Here is a 14,013-nt window from a genome sequence, read left to right as displayed (position 1 = left end):
TCTTAAAATGTCTCATAATCAGTGCTAACAAACTAAAAAAACAGAAGAAAACCACAGAGTACCTTGACAATATAGTGTGATATCTTTATCCTAGGAATTGTCTGTGTGTGTGTATATGTATGTAAATATACATATATATGTGTGTGTATGTGTGTATATCTATATATCTAAAAGTCATTAACAACTAGGATTGCATGGTTTCCAAAGTACTGTTAAGAGCTCCAGGGCTTAATAACTTCTGAGAAAAATAATAGGAAAATCATTTCTGATCACCTTTAGATAGGGTGTCATATTTTAGAAATCATTAGGCACCCTTTTTGTTGACATGCACTAAGGGGATACTCTATTCTCCAGTCTGTCTGTCATTGTACCAAATGTATGTAGGAAAGAAAGTACTAAGCGATAAAAAATGTGCTATAAAAGGAATATAACAACTGATGTCATGGGAACTGGATACCAGGCTTTTCCTGTGAGATCCCTTCCGTTTGGTTGATTTCTACTAGAACAGAAATCTTGCATCACAAAGATTAAAGTTCAAGGCTTCTTACTTGGCAGCAAGGACTGTCAACAAGAAAGGCATTCATTATTAATAACGAAAAGAGTCGTATCATTTTTCATTTTACCGGGGAGGAAAAGGACAAAGGGACATCAACACTCATTAAACTGTATAGCTAACCCATTCCGTCCTCCCTAAGCCCATAGTAATGAATGGGATACGTGCAGGCAGAGACAATGTACACTTCCAAAACATATAGTCAGGCCATGCAGTGCAGATTCCCATCTTGGTTATGCTAGCAAGAGACAATATTTGTTTAAAGAGGAAAATGAATATATTTTGTGGTTGTGTGTTTTGTGTCAGAGCACCTATTTTAAATGAATTTCATCACAGTTCCTAGGTGTTTTCTTCATAATTACATGGATAATCTGTCATTTTTGCATTTGAAGTTAGAGAATATAACAACTTACCATTCCTATACAGATTAGTTATTATTTACCAATTCTGGTTAAGTATCTAGTTATGCAGTTCCTGAAAACTATTTGAATACTTCAGCCTTATTCTGAGCTACAATATGGTTGTATAAATACATAAATACACTTCTTTATAGAGAAAAATGTTCTGATTAATATTCATATTCAAAGAAGCTTCAGGATGCTTTTTCTTAAGTTAGGAGCTTCTGTCTAATTATGTGCAAATTATCTAAGTAGGTTCCCAAGTATTTTAGAGAGAAACATTTTTATGCTTGCCAGAAAAATTTCTAGGAGATATAATCAAAAGCAAATTTTAGCTTGCAGACTGCAAAATATACATTCCAAATCTTTCCAACAGAAATAAAAATGTTTACAGTCCTGGGAGGAAAGTAAGTGTTACGTAGTTTGCATGTTAAAGAAAATCCTACACTACTGCTTTTCTTCTATAGAAATAATAAAAAAGTTATAGAATTTCTTAAGAAATCCAACCAACAATTTTTTTTTATGTTAACTGTTCCAAAGCAAAACATTCTAGTGAAAAGAAAATTGAAGTAAATGACCAGCTTGTTAATATTCAACTTTAGAGATTCAATAACTTAGGATACATTACTCTGGAAACATAAAGGTTTTCAGTTTGCTCAGTATTCTGAAGTCCTCCTCTAGGAAGGAGAACTGTATCTTTCTAAACGTTCATTGATGTAACTATGAATGTGCAATGTTTGGTGCATAGGTGAGGGATTCCTCCCCTGTGGTGTCACAGAAGGGATAGCAGGAATGATGAGGGGCTGTGTGGATGCTGAGAATTGATTTAGGTCTACTACTTCACTCTATGTAAAGGTGCATTTTTTCAAAGCTTGAGGCCTGCCAACCCTTACCGTTTTTCATGTTGGCCTGTGGCTATGACTAAAGGTCTATCAGCCTACAGTCATATCTTTACCTCTAAGGAATCACCTTTGGTCATCCGGTCGCAATGGTACATTGCCTCTTGGGACAAAAAAAAACCCCTCTGCTGTTGCAACAAAGAAAGGTGACTTTTCTAGAATGATTTTTTCTTTTTATGTTATGAATAAGGTGTTAACTTAAGTGGTGATGGTTTCTTTGACTCTCAAAACCAAGCGACTATTATGATGCCCATGAGTTACGATAGATGTTGAGCAAGGGGGCAAGCAAGAGGTGTCAGCTTTTGCCGAAGGGCCCCTAGCTGGACAGGAGCTGAGCTGGGGAGAGTCCTGCCCCAGCTGTATCTCTTATTTATACTAATCAAATAGCTATGGATTGGCAATGTTTTATTTGACTGTGTCCATAAAAGTGAAATTTATCTCCATGCAGAATCCAGCACAGGGCCTCTTCACTGAGAAACTGTAATGAGTTTACTGAATATTGAGCTGAATAGCTCTGCTTTTTCATTCCATTTTGCTTGAAAGTGTTATGAGTGGAGACTCTCTTGTAGAGAACATGCAAGTCTATTATAAAAGTGCATCTTCAGATGAACTTGACAAGTTTAAACGTTTGAGGATGAAGTATTCAAGCATAGGTATTTGCCTTATATTTTCTTATTAAAAAGAATGAAACAGTTCTTCAGTCTCTTGAGAAGCAGCTGAAGAAAAACAAGGTTTGTTTGGGGAGGGTGTTGTGAAATTAAATTCTTAGTAGGGTCTAGCAGTCCTGTTTTCAGATCAAAGACTTGATAGTTGGCCAGAGAGGATGGGCCTTTTTTCACGAACATGACTTTAGGTGTCACTTTAAAATCAAACCAAAAACCCACTCAAATTTCACTAACACTCATTAAATAACCTCCTAGAAGTTAGTGGCTAAAATCTCAGGATTTTGCCCTTCCTGAGCATCTCAGCCATCCTAGTTCAGACCAGGGTGCTGTGTGTGCACCCTTCTGTAAGAGCCGCTGAGTGTTCTGGCCCTGGCTCACGCTTCCAAGGCACCTGGCAGAACTGTGTACAGACTGTCCCTAATGAATCAGAGCATCCCAAGTCCTTTGGCTTGCAAACCAGTTTTGTGTAAGGGCTTTTGGGACAGACTGGATCTGGGCATTGGAGCATAGAAGAACCTGTTCTGTCCCTCCTGCTGACACTGAAGCCTTGTAGAGAAGTGTCTGATTTTGTTGGAGCAAGGATGAAGGCTAGAGAACAAAAAAAAAGTGAATGAAGCCAAGGAGCCAAAGGTTTCTTACTTTGTAATTCAAAGTCATTCTACTTTGTCATGCCATACTGAGTAGGTTACTCAGACTCTGCACTGACTGAAGGAAGAGCAATGTGTTTGTGGGAAAGTTGTATGTAATAAAATACTCTCACGATGTATGAATTCACATTTTACAGGTGGACTTGGTTCTTGCCTTTTGTAGCCTTTGAGCATTTAGCTTGCAATCTTAGTCGCAGTCGCGGCTTTAATACGTTTTTGTCGGTGTACTTTATATATGTGTGTCTATATATAAAAAAGGTATGGAGGTATGAAAAAACTAAAAACAGTAAAATATCAAAATTCTTCTGGTAATTAGGAATAACAGTGCATATATGATGAAAGAACCCCCCCCCCCCATTTTGTTGATCAGATTTTTGCTGTTAGCTTGAATGGAGTGAGAGAGATCTGGAGCAATCTCAGAAGTGAGCAAATATTTCGTTGTGGATAACCTATTAAATAACATCAGTTTGCCATGTAAAGTATTATTAGCATTTTCAGTTTGTGATTTCAGGGGAGGGGGTTAAATATAACATATTTAATGTCATACATGATTGTAGAGGCCAGAGGTGGATTTTGGTTTATTTTGTATTATCCATTAGTAATACATCTCTCAAATCCCTAACCTGCAGTGAATTTTCTTAGATGTTCCTAAGTGTTTCTGTAGAGAACCTAATACTTATACACAGGATTAAAATGGTTGATGAATTATGCAGCCATGCTGTCTTGTTCCTGGACTAAGTTATCTTACAGCAGTTGAATTATTTTGCCAAGATTTAGGTAAAGAAGATAGTTAAGGTTTGATCTTTCTTTTTTTCCCCCATTGTATTTCTTTTCATATTGTTTCACTCTTGACAATCGTGTTGGCTCTTCAGCAATAACTTTTCAAATATTTAAGAAAGATGAGAAAATGAAAGCACACTCCAGCTTTGTGGGAAGGTCAATGACAAAGATTTTTGAGAATTGCTGGAGTGGATCAGGTGTAAATGATTATCCAGTTCTGGTATTTACCCTTATTTTAGTAGCCTTTTATTGCAGAAACTGATAAACTGGACTTACTTTTCATGTATTTTAACTTGAAAATGATCACAAAATCCTTGAGAAGAATATTGCTGTTAACTTAATCTGCAGCACTGCAGGTGTTTTTGTGCTCAGAGAGCCCAGTGCTGCATTCATTGAGTATTCAGAGTTCTGCTAGTTTTAGTGAGTTTGACTTGCAATAAATGGAGGATGGAACAAAACTAGATTCTTTAACTGTTGCTATTTGTAGTCTAACTGCTGATTTTAGTTAATCTTGCTTTTGTTTTTCTGCTGTTTCTTTTATCTGTGGAATGATGAAGTTGCAATGTCTGGAAATTACCAGTGAGCCTTTGCATCTGATTTTGTTCTCAACTATTCTGCATTCCAGTGGAGACAGTTAAAATACTTGATATTTTACCGTTTTACAGGTATGTAAGGTGCTTATATCCCAGCAGTGTTTCTTATTATAAGTAAAGAATGCAATATTGTTACCAATAATGTTGACTTCCAGTAAAAATAGAAGATCAAATACTTAAACTGCATCTATTACACACATAACAAAATGCAGCTGATATGGTAAGGTATGTGCTACATCTTACCAAGGGTTGGTATTGTCTCTGAGGGAAGGAGACTACTGTGTGGACAGTGAGGTGTGGTCTGTCTCTTTAGCAGAGTTCGCTTTCAGGTAACTGGATGGCATGAAGAACTTGTAATTAGATGTGAAACTTTGTGTGTAGGTCATTGGTTCACACCTGGTTTATGTTGACCAAAATCTGAAGTTAGCACCTGATGGCTGTTGAGTGGCTGGGATAAAATTAGCTGCTGGTCTCAGTTAATCTCCTGCAGCAGAGGTATCACCACCACAACTGGCACCCAGATGTCAGACTTCGCAGGAAAGCCAAAGGTTTGAACAGGCATGCGGAGTAAACCATGGTGTCATTTTGAGAGACGGTCCTTACAGGTTTGAGCTGATGCAAATACATGGCAGCGTTAGAAAACTTGCACTATTCTGGGTTTAGTTACAAGGAAAAGCAACTGTGTAAATAGCTGAAATGAGTAATTTGGCAGCTTTCAAACACTTTATTTGATTTTTAAATGACCTTTTCCTGTGTAATAGTGCACAAGAACTGTAAGGGGTGGTGCTTTTTACTTGATCTAGGTAATTTGTGGATATAGTAGCATAACTTGAAGAAGTTACTTGTCATGTTTTGGCTTTCTATTACTTTGAATGACTTCTTCAAAAATATGTCAGCATCTCTACTGTCAGACCCATTGCTTCATTTAAACACAGTATTTGTTAATTAACAAGGTTATCTGTTAGATGTATACTTGTTTTGCTTTTTGCTTCCCTGAACTTGAGCATGTGTTTTGGAGAAGATTGCTAGTCTACTGTCTCCCAGCTATTTATGGAAATTCGTCTGTGCTTTGACAGCACCTATGGGAGCAAGGCACAAAGGTTACCCACATTAGCTTTAGCTTTGATATCTGGTTGGGATGTAGAAGTAGAGGTCTTTCATACATAAAGGGTAGCAGAGAAGAAATTTAGGTTGGTGGGTAAAAGCTAGAAAAAAAGCAAGGTTGGAGTTTAAGTTTGGACAAAATGTTTAATGCCTTCTTAGTGTATATGAGCAATCGGATACTGTACTGGGAAGCACCACAAGCCATAAGATAAATAGTTTGTATGCTTTATACGTTTTTTTGGAATGTGCTTAGCACCTTGTATGGAGGCACTTTGTGTGTTATCTGACCTCTCCTGTATCTTCTCCAACCCTTGTAGAGCTTTTGAGTAACTTTAAGTACCATTCAGGCTTGCAAAAAGAGTGTATTCAAATAAAAGCAGTTGTTTATAACCACATTTTAGATCTTAAAATTTCCTGTGGTTTTTGGTTTCTGGTTTCATATTATTTTATGTAGTTTTAATGGAGGAATTGAATGTGTCTCATGCAGTATTGATACTGTATTGGGATATTACAAAAGCAAGGTATGCATATCTGATAGAAGTTAAAAGCTCTGAGAGGATATGTTCTTAAGCTTTTATATTGCCAGAGTTGAGACAAAAAAAAACACCTCTAAAGTTAGTCTTTCAAATTTAAGATTTCATCTGAGAGTCTTTGGATGTACTGCTTAAAAAAAGTCAAAAAAGCAAAAGCAATTCAGAGCCATGTTGTTAAGTTTTAGCTTGCAGTGATTTTGATCCTTCTGGCCGAATTACTAAACTTCAAGAAACAGCAACGTACATACTGTCTTAAATATAGAAGTTCCAACAGGACTGATATAATTTAAGAAAACTCGTTAGAAAGCGTTGCATATTTATGTACGTAAAACATTTCACAGAGTGTTTTGCTAAAATGTTTTGTTATTTTTTGTTTAAAGTGCACCAATGTCTGCGAATGGGACCGTGGGGGTGGGATTCTTTGTAAATATCAGGTGAAAAGGACAAAACTGAATTTATCTCTTTAGGAGGTTTTATTACTTGTAATTTGCAGCAAGTTCTCTCTCATTTATTTAAAAAAAAAAAAAAAAAAAAAAACAACCAACCAAACAAAATGCCAGTGCTTGTAAAACTGACATAAACATAACTAGGATGAACAAACTGCAATGAATCTTTTCATTTGTAGGAATATCTGTGTGTGTCTTGCCTGTAAGTTTTTTTTGGAGTAAGAGCAAGGTTAGACAATGCAGTATGAAATGTGCAATGTCCTAAGATGGTTTGGGGATGTGCAAGAGCTGCTTGTTGCTTGTTATGTGTGTGGTCGTACATAAAAGCAGAAAAACACCACCTGATTTTCTTAAGTGCCTCCAGTCTATTTCTGACACAATGTTGAACATAACATATTATGCATTATACTGTGCACATATAACATGACTTGGATGTTCTGAGCTATCTTTCTTGAAAATGTTCATATTTCAAAAGAAGAATTTATCCAAAGTAGAAGAGCATAGGGGAGAAGGGCTACAGATGTGTAAGAATATTGAGAGGGGTGTTAGAGAAAGGAAGAAATGTCAGTTAATTAGGCTGTAAATGTTAAGCAGGAGCAAATTTTTGTGCAGAGCCTTAAATGGTCTGAATCCCTTGAGGATGAGAAACTTGAACTTTATGCAGAAGGCAAAACAAGTGGGGAAAGCGTCAAAAAGAGTGACATAGCAGCAGAGGGAAAAAGAAGAGTGATTTTGGTGGTGTGTGTGTGGATTTCAGTGAATAAAAGATCAGAGAGGAAGGAATTACAAGTAGGAGAGGTGAAAGATGGCCACCACGGGAGAGTTGATTAGTGTTGATGAAAGCAAATAACTTGTAGAGAATACTGTAGAAGAATTGTCAGACCCTAGTTATTAGCTGAGGAAGAGGAAGAGTCAGAGATGTTGAATGTGACACCTTATCAATTGAACTAGAGATAGATTAAAAAAAAATACCAATTAGAGAGTGAAAAGAGGAAGGAATTGATGCTGAGCTCATGAACAATCCTGATAGAGGTTACGCTAATGAAGCGATTGGAAAGGTAGTGTGGAGAGAACAGTATCCCAGAAGGATTCAGGGAAAGAATGGTGAGGAAAAAAGTGACTGCTTCAAAACCAGCAGGTAGAATAAACTGGAAAAAAAGAAGAGAGACAATATGGACTTTGTATATCAGATTGAATCTCCTCACACAGTACTTGTATCCCTATTTCAAGGCTTAATGAGCAGGCCTATATAGGCAGCTTTGTATCAGTTCCATATGCAAAGCTGCCTGCATGCCAAAACATGTAGTTCTGCCAGGGTGATACATAGCCAAAACTCTTGAGCTCCAAAAACCCCTCTTCTCCTAGCCTCTGGTGGAGGAGTGAGGTTGGGTCGCGGCATCTGACGTCTGTCTGCTGGAATGGTCTTTTGGAGACAGTATAGGTGACGTACTTTGGAAAGCCCTGGAAGTGCTGTAGTATACACTGAAGCTGAAAGCTTCAAAAGGCTCCTTTTCAGTTCCCCTGAGCTGCATCCATATGCCTCTCAGTGGAGAGGAGACTTTAACTAGGACTCTTTAGGCTTGGCCGTGCTAATTTTAAGATGTTTTAGTTGGAAGTCAGATTGGAAAGCCACAAGAAAGAATTAGAGGTGAAAGGCTGGATTTTGAAGAGTCATTGAACTAAACTTAAAACTGACTGAGCCCATCTCATAGGGCACTGTCAAAATGATGAAGAATATTTTGAGATTTATCGGTAGTGGAGCTGTGGAGGCATTGTACATTGCTTTTGAGGGATCACATGTTCATGAGGGGCGAGCAGGCTGCAAACTGTAGGCAGAGGACCTGGGAAATGGAGACTTAGAGACTCAGCTGCAGTTAATGGACGATGTGTTGGTTTGATTCAAGAGCATATTTAGCTGTTGTCCATATTAAAATGAGCTGCTGCATTGGGGACTAAGTTTGGTGGATTTAGATTTGGGCAGAATATATGAGAGAGGATAGCTGTAGTCAGAATAATAAAAGGAGAAGTGATTTCATTGTAGAAGGAAACTGCGCTGATGTCCAGTTAATTTAATTCCTACAGAGAAAAGAAACAACCTTTACATAATAGCATAATTAATCTATCATTTATTCTCCTTCTGAGATTGTCTTTTTTTTCTGGTTAGGAATTTATTAATCTCTTTTGGAAAACTAAGAGACTTCATGTCTTCACCTTCAGCAGGTGTTCCTGCTGTCCTGCTATAGATACACTCACGTGGCTTTTTTTTTTTTTTCCGTTTTGTTACTATGACATGAAAACAAGCTCTAAGTTGATGTGCTCCTGCTGCTTATTTCTCACTCTAAGTTAAAATCTTTTATTTGTTATGTCATAACAGTAACAAGGTGTGAGATGTGGTGTTGCAAATAAAGGAGCATAAATGGGAGGCAAATTTTTTTACCACTGAAATTGTGTGAAAATAATTTTAGCTTTATGTTAAGTGTATTTTATTCAGTGTGCACAAAGCAGAAATCATAGCAGTACAGGCTACTTAAGTGTCTATATAAAAGAAAACAGAACAAGTTTAGGAAAAAAAAGAGTTATAGTCCTTATATAGTTATAGTCCATATATGTGTGTGTGTATGTATGTATATATATAGATAGTCCTTACTACCAAATGATCTTTTTCTCCCATCTGATATTTAACAAACCAAGTGCACAGTGAAAGCAGGCGCTGATAGGCTTGATCACTTTAGATAAAACTGTAGATTTCCATGTTCTTCTGAATGGTTTGTAGGATGGGAAGCCTACATTCTTTCAGCTACTTAGTAAGTTGTAGAAGATTTTTCATGATTAATATTGATTAATTTTGCATATTACCACAACAAAAAAAACCCTTATGTTTTGACAATTTTATTAAATTTATGATGTTTACTGCCCAGAGTTGAGGTCCAGAGAGAAGACTTCAAAGTCTTTACAATTTTTAGACCTAATTATACAAAGGTTTTTATTATCACCAGGAAACTTCATATAATTAAGGGTCATACTGTTAAGTCTTTTTTTCTGGAATTTTGGAAAGACTATCATATGGCAACATTACGCATGACACTCTCTGATGTCGTCTTGTCTTCAGTCAGTTTTTTTCTTTTTCTAAAATAGAAATTACTAAAATGTTACAGGAAAGATGGTCAAAGTGGTAATTACTATAGCTGGATATATATCCATCAGAATGGTTGTCTTGCGTGAGGCAGACGTATATTAGAGTGTCATTTAAAGAATCTGTATATGTCTGTGTGAACAGGTTTATACAGTGTTAGGACAGTGGTGGGGGGGTGGGTGGAGCTCCCTGTGCTCCTGCCAGGGGCATCCTCAAGTGTTCCTGCAGCCTTGGTGCTGCAGGGGATGGAAGTGGGATTGCGGAAAGATTTTGCTGCCCTGATTCCTCTCGCCTTCTTCGTCCTATGTATTTATTTATTTCACTGCTTCTTGAGAATGTGCACTAAAGGTAACGGTTTAGATAAAGCTTTTTTTGTCTAAAGATGTAATTGCAGATCACCTTAAGCTATCATAAATCAGGACTGCTGCACTCCCACGGCTTCTCGCTCTCCACAGTGCGGTGGACGTCCCTCCCTTGTGCTGGCACTGATGCTTGTGCTACTGGGTGCCGAGTGCTTTCCGAAAGCTTTTGCTGCTTCGGTTATCAGTCATACTGTCTTTGCAGTCGTCTGGCAACTGAGTCATATGTGCCAATGCTGGCATAAGATGTGGGTGGGAACACACACGGGGAAGCAATCAGGGCTATGGCAATCCCAAATTAATTTAAGGTAGTTCGGAACCTCATCCTGTGTCTTTAGAGCACTGTTTTGCCTTGGTATAGGCTTATGTTTTGGGGACAGAACTGTCCTGATATAATACTTCTTCCTAAACTTTATTTACTGTGCAGATTGCATAGTGGATTCGGCTGCACCATCAGAAAGTCTAGTACTGCTCATTTTATTTGAGAAACTGCTCTAAGCTAAGGTTGATATAACCTGCGTCTCCACTAGATGGAGTTGCTGGTATAGCTGTGCAAGGTTAGCCAGAAAACACAACACCTCGGAGTGTGGAGTGTAGACGGGGCCTGGGACGTAAGTGAGAAAGAGGACTTAAAGGTTTGAATTCTAACCTTGCTTTCTACAGTGAAAAATCACGTGTAAATCCACTGAGTTCAAAAGAGTTACACTGGTGTAATCTCACACAAAATTAAATCAGGATTGGTCCGTTAGTCCTGTCTCCTTTCCATCTTCTTCCTCCTTTCCCCATTACAGTAGTGAACGTTGCTTTCTACAGAAAAGCTAGATACTGTAGGTCAGGAAAGTAAGACCTAATATGGAACATACATCTTCTGTTTGGAAGTGCCTCAAACTCTCTAAGAGTTAAACATTATTTTGTTCATTTCTTTTTTCTTGCATACATGCCTGGAATAAGGGCTCTTGGCTTCTTATGTTGTGGAAAATCTGTATAGTTAATGTTGAATGCTTATGAAATACATAGTTAAGTGGTGCTGAAAAGGTTAACCTTGGTATAGCATCTTTGCAGATGTTGGGTATGAAATACTGGAGAAGTCAATGGACATAACACACTGCTTAACAGAAACAGAAAATTAGTAATTCTTATTTGCCTGAGGTGAGTGCAAGTGTCTGTAATGTCTTGATCTTTGTGCAAAGACCTAGTAAAGAAGAGCAGTCTTAATAAAAACCTTAAAATAGAAATGGGGATTTTTATGACAAGAAAATATCACTGGAATGATGAGCTGTCTCCCATTAATTGAAAAGAATGGAGGGAAAACCTTTTATTTTTTTGACAAAACACATTAAAAGTATCAGTGTTGTTCCCTAGTTTATAAAAATAATCATAACATATATATGTAAGGAAATGGGGTGTTATATGGACTGAGGAAGGCAAAGATGTTAATGATTGTTAATAACTTGTCAAAATATGTTAATGAAACATTTTATTTTTAAGTTGAAAATATGGTTCTTTTTCTGGTCTCAAGTCAGGGGGCTATTTTATCATGTGAAGTTAGTGAAGAGTGTTTAGAGAAAGGACTGTACTATTCCTAATTCTTTATCACTTGCCAGAATTATTTTTGTATCGCATCAACCATTTATAAAGTGGAGAAGAAAGTATATGCTTCAGAGGCTAAATATAAGATACAGTTGTGATTTGTTAAAACGCCTAAAGTCTGGTATGATCATAGTCTATGTGATCTCTGTAATACTGTATGTATTCTGTAAGTGTAAACTTGTTAGTATTACAAGTCACATATCCAAAACCTCCACTCTTGAATCTCCCTTTGAATTATATCTTAAGGTCTGGATTAAAAAAAAAAAAAAAAAAAAGCTTGTCTAGATACACAGTAGTTTGTTAATCTGTAATCTGTTCATTTGTATTTGGCTGCAATTGTATCTGGGGACTTTGAAGAGTACCTGGATGGAGAATGTTGGAGCTTGACCATAGTCTGTGTTCTGGAGGGTCTTGCATTTGTCACATTAGGAAATGCTAAAGATATAGAATAAAAAAAAAAACATGGTTTAAAAAAAAATTTTCTTACTGCGTTTTCTGTATCCCTCTCAAAAGCTTTAGTTCAGACATTAATGAAGCAGATGGAGGGAATCTCATAGGAGAGGGGAGGGTCAAGTAATGTTATTGAGTCCTTTGAAGAGGAAATAAGAGTTTTGGTCAAGGAACGGAAATAATCCCTTGAGAGGCAAGAAGCTTTGGGCTGAGAAGCCTTCTGTGTTCTGAAAGTGGCTCCATGATTCTTTAGGAGATGTGATTTATGATTATGGAGGAACAAGTACAGAGTGTTGTAGACACTGGTAGAGGACAAAATTCAACTCAGAAATTCAAGACGGAACTACATGGCTTTTCAATGCAGACAGCTTTGCTGCATCTGTGAAACAATATCGCCACTTTGGGGAAAATCTTGATTGAGAAAAGATAATTGGAATTAAACGCCAAGGTAATTTGTTAATCGAAAAAATACAAGGAGTAAAGGCTTACTGAAGAATGAACATGAATAGTTGGTAGGGCACAGCAGTCTAAACACAAGGCTACTGCTGAGAGAAATCTGAAGTGGTGTGTGGTCTTGCAGGTGATCTCTTTCAGATCTTACTAATTGTAATTGATGTTAATTGGAAACCTTACTGATAATATCGACAACTAATAAAGGGATAAAATACAGTTCAGTAACTGAATGCAGTGTCTCGGGTCTGAAGATCCAACCTTGTCTTTTGAGGAGCTCTAGAAACTGATGATCTTTAAGGCCAGTCCTAGTGATACAGTCACTGTGCTTGAGGGTAGATGGTCAGATTATGTTTACAGTGATCCATGTACCATTGGCAAATCCAGGATGGCACATACTGTATGTATAGCCAGAACTTGGAATGTGGTTAAGGTTGATGGGTTGGGTTTGGTAGAGATACTCGTGTAAACAGGACGTGGCTTAAAAGAAGTGACATTGATTTCATTTTTATGAGCTAAGGCATATTTTATTACATTTTTCCTTTTTAGACAAAATGACAAGTTATCATTTGAAGGGATTAAATTTGGTAAGGACTTTCCTGTGCATCACTTGAAGTAATGTATTATATCAGGCTAAAGAATTCTGTTACTTTTTTTAGGTCTCTTATAGTATGTTTGTGTGTATGTATAAGTACATGTATGTAGATAATTCTTGTAGTAAAAACATTGATGCTGTTTTTTTAATAATATGAATATATAAAAATATAGGGTGTTCATAGTACTTGCAGAGCATATTTTTCTTTCTTAGAGATGTGTGGAAATTGAAGATAAAAGAGCAATGAGAAATTTACTTTTAAAATTTACTCTACTAAATTGTGAAGTATTTGTTCAGCACATTGTTTTCAAGAGGCTGTGTTTTATCCCTTTTGTTTTATAGATGTCGTCTTAGCTATAAAACAGTGCAATAGACAGAAGAAACTTTGCTTGACCATCATCGTGTTCCAGAGCTTCACTTTTGAAAATTAGATAGACGTACAGAGTTCCAAACTGTTTGGCCAGGAAGCCTGCTGCCTTTGGTTCTGGCATAATGTAGAACGAGTGGGTTATCTGCCTCCTTACATAACATATTTGTTTTTCATTAAACATTCTGATAAGGTCTTATTAAAGTACCATGTATAATTTATCATGTTTCATATGAAAATGAGCTGAAGGGAGAATTCTATCAGCTTAGGGCATTTCCAGAATAACAGGCTTTCTGTGCTAGGGGAAAAAAAACAGAAGAAAAGCATGACATACTCCTGTCAGAACAGGAGACTGCTTAAGGCAGAGAGAAAGAATGAGAAAAGGAGAAAGGGCATAGAGAGAGTTCATTTCTCTTTCTCACTCTCTCTTGCTCTGTTTTTTGTTTTTTTC

The sequence above is a fragment of the Apteryx rowi genome, unplaced genomic scaffold (assembly GCF_003343035.1).
Source record: "Apteryx rowi isolate R43461 unplaced genomic scaffold, aptRow1 scaffold_105, whole genome shotgun sequence".
In the NCBI taxonomy this organism is placed as follows: Eukaryota; Metazoa; Chordata; class Aves; order Apterygiformes; family Apterygidae; genus Apteryx; species Apteryx rowi.
Note: the sequence above shows the minus strand (reverse complement) of the source record.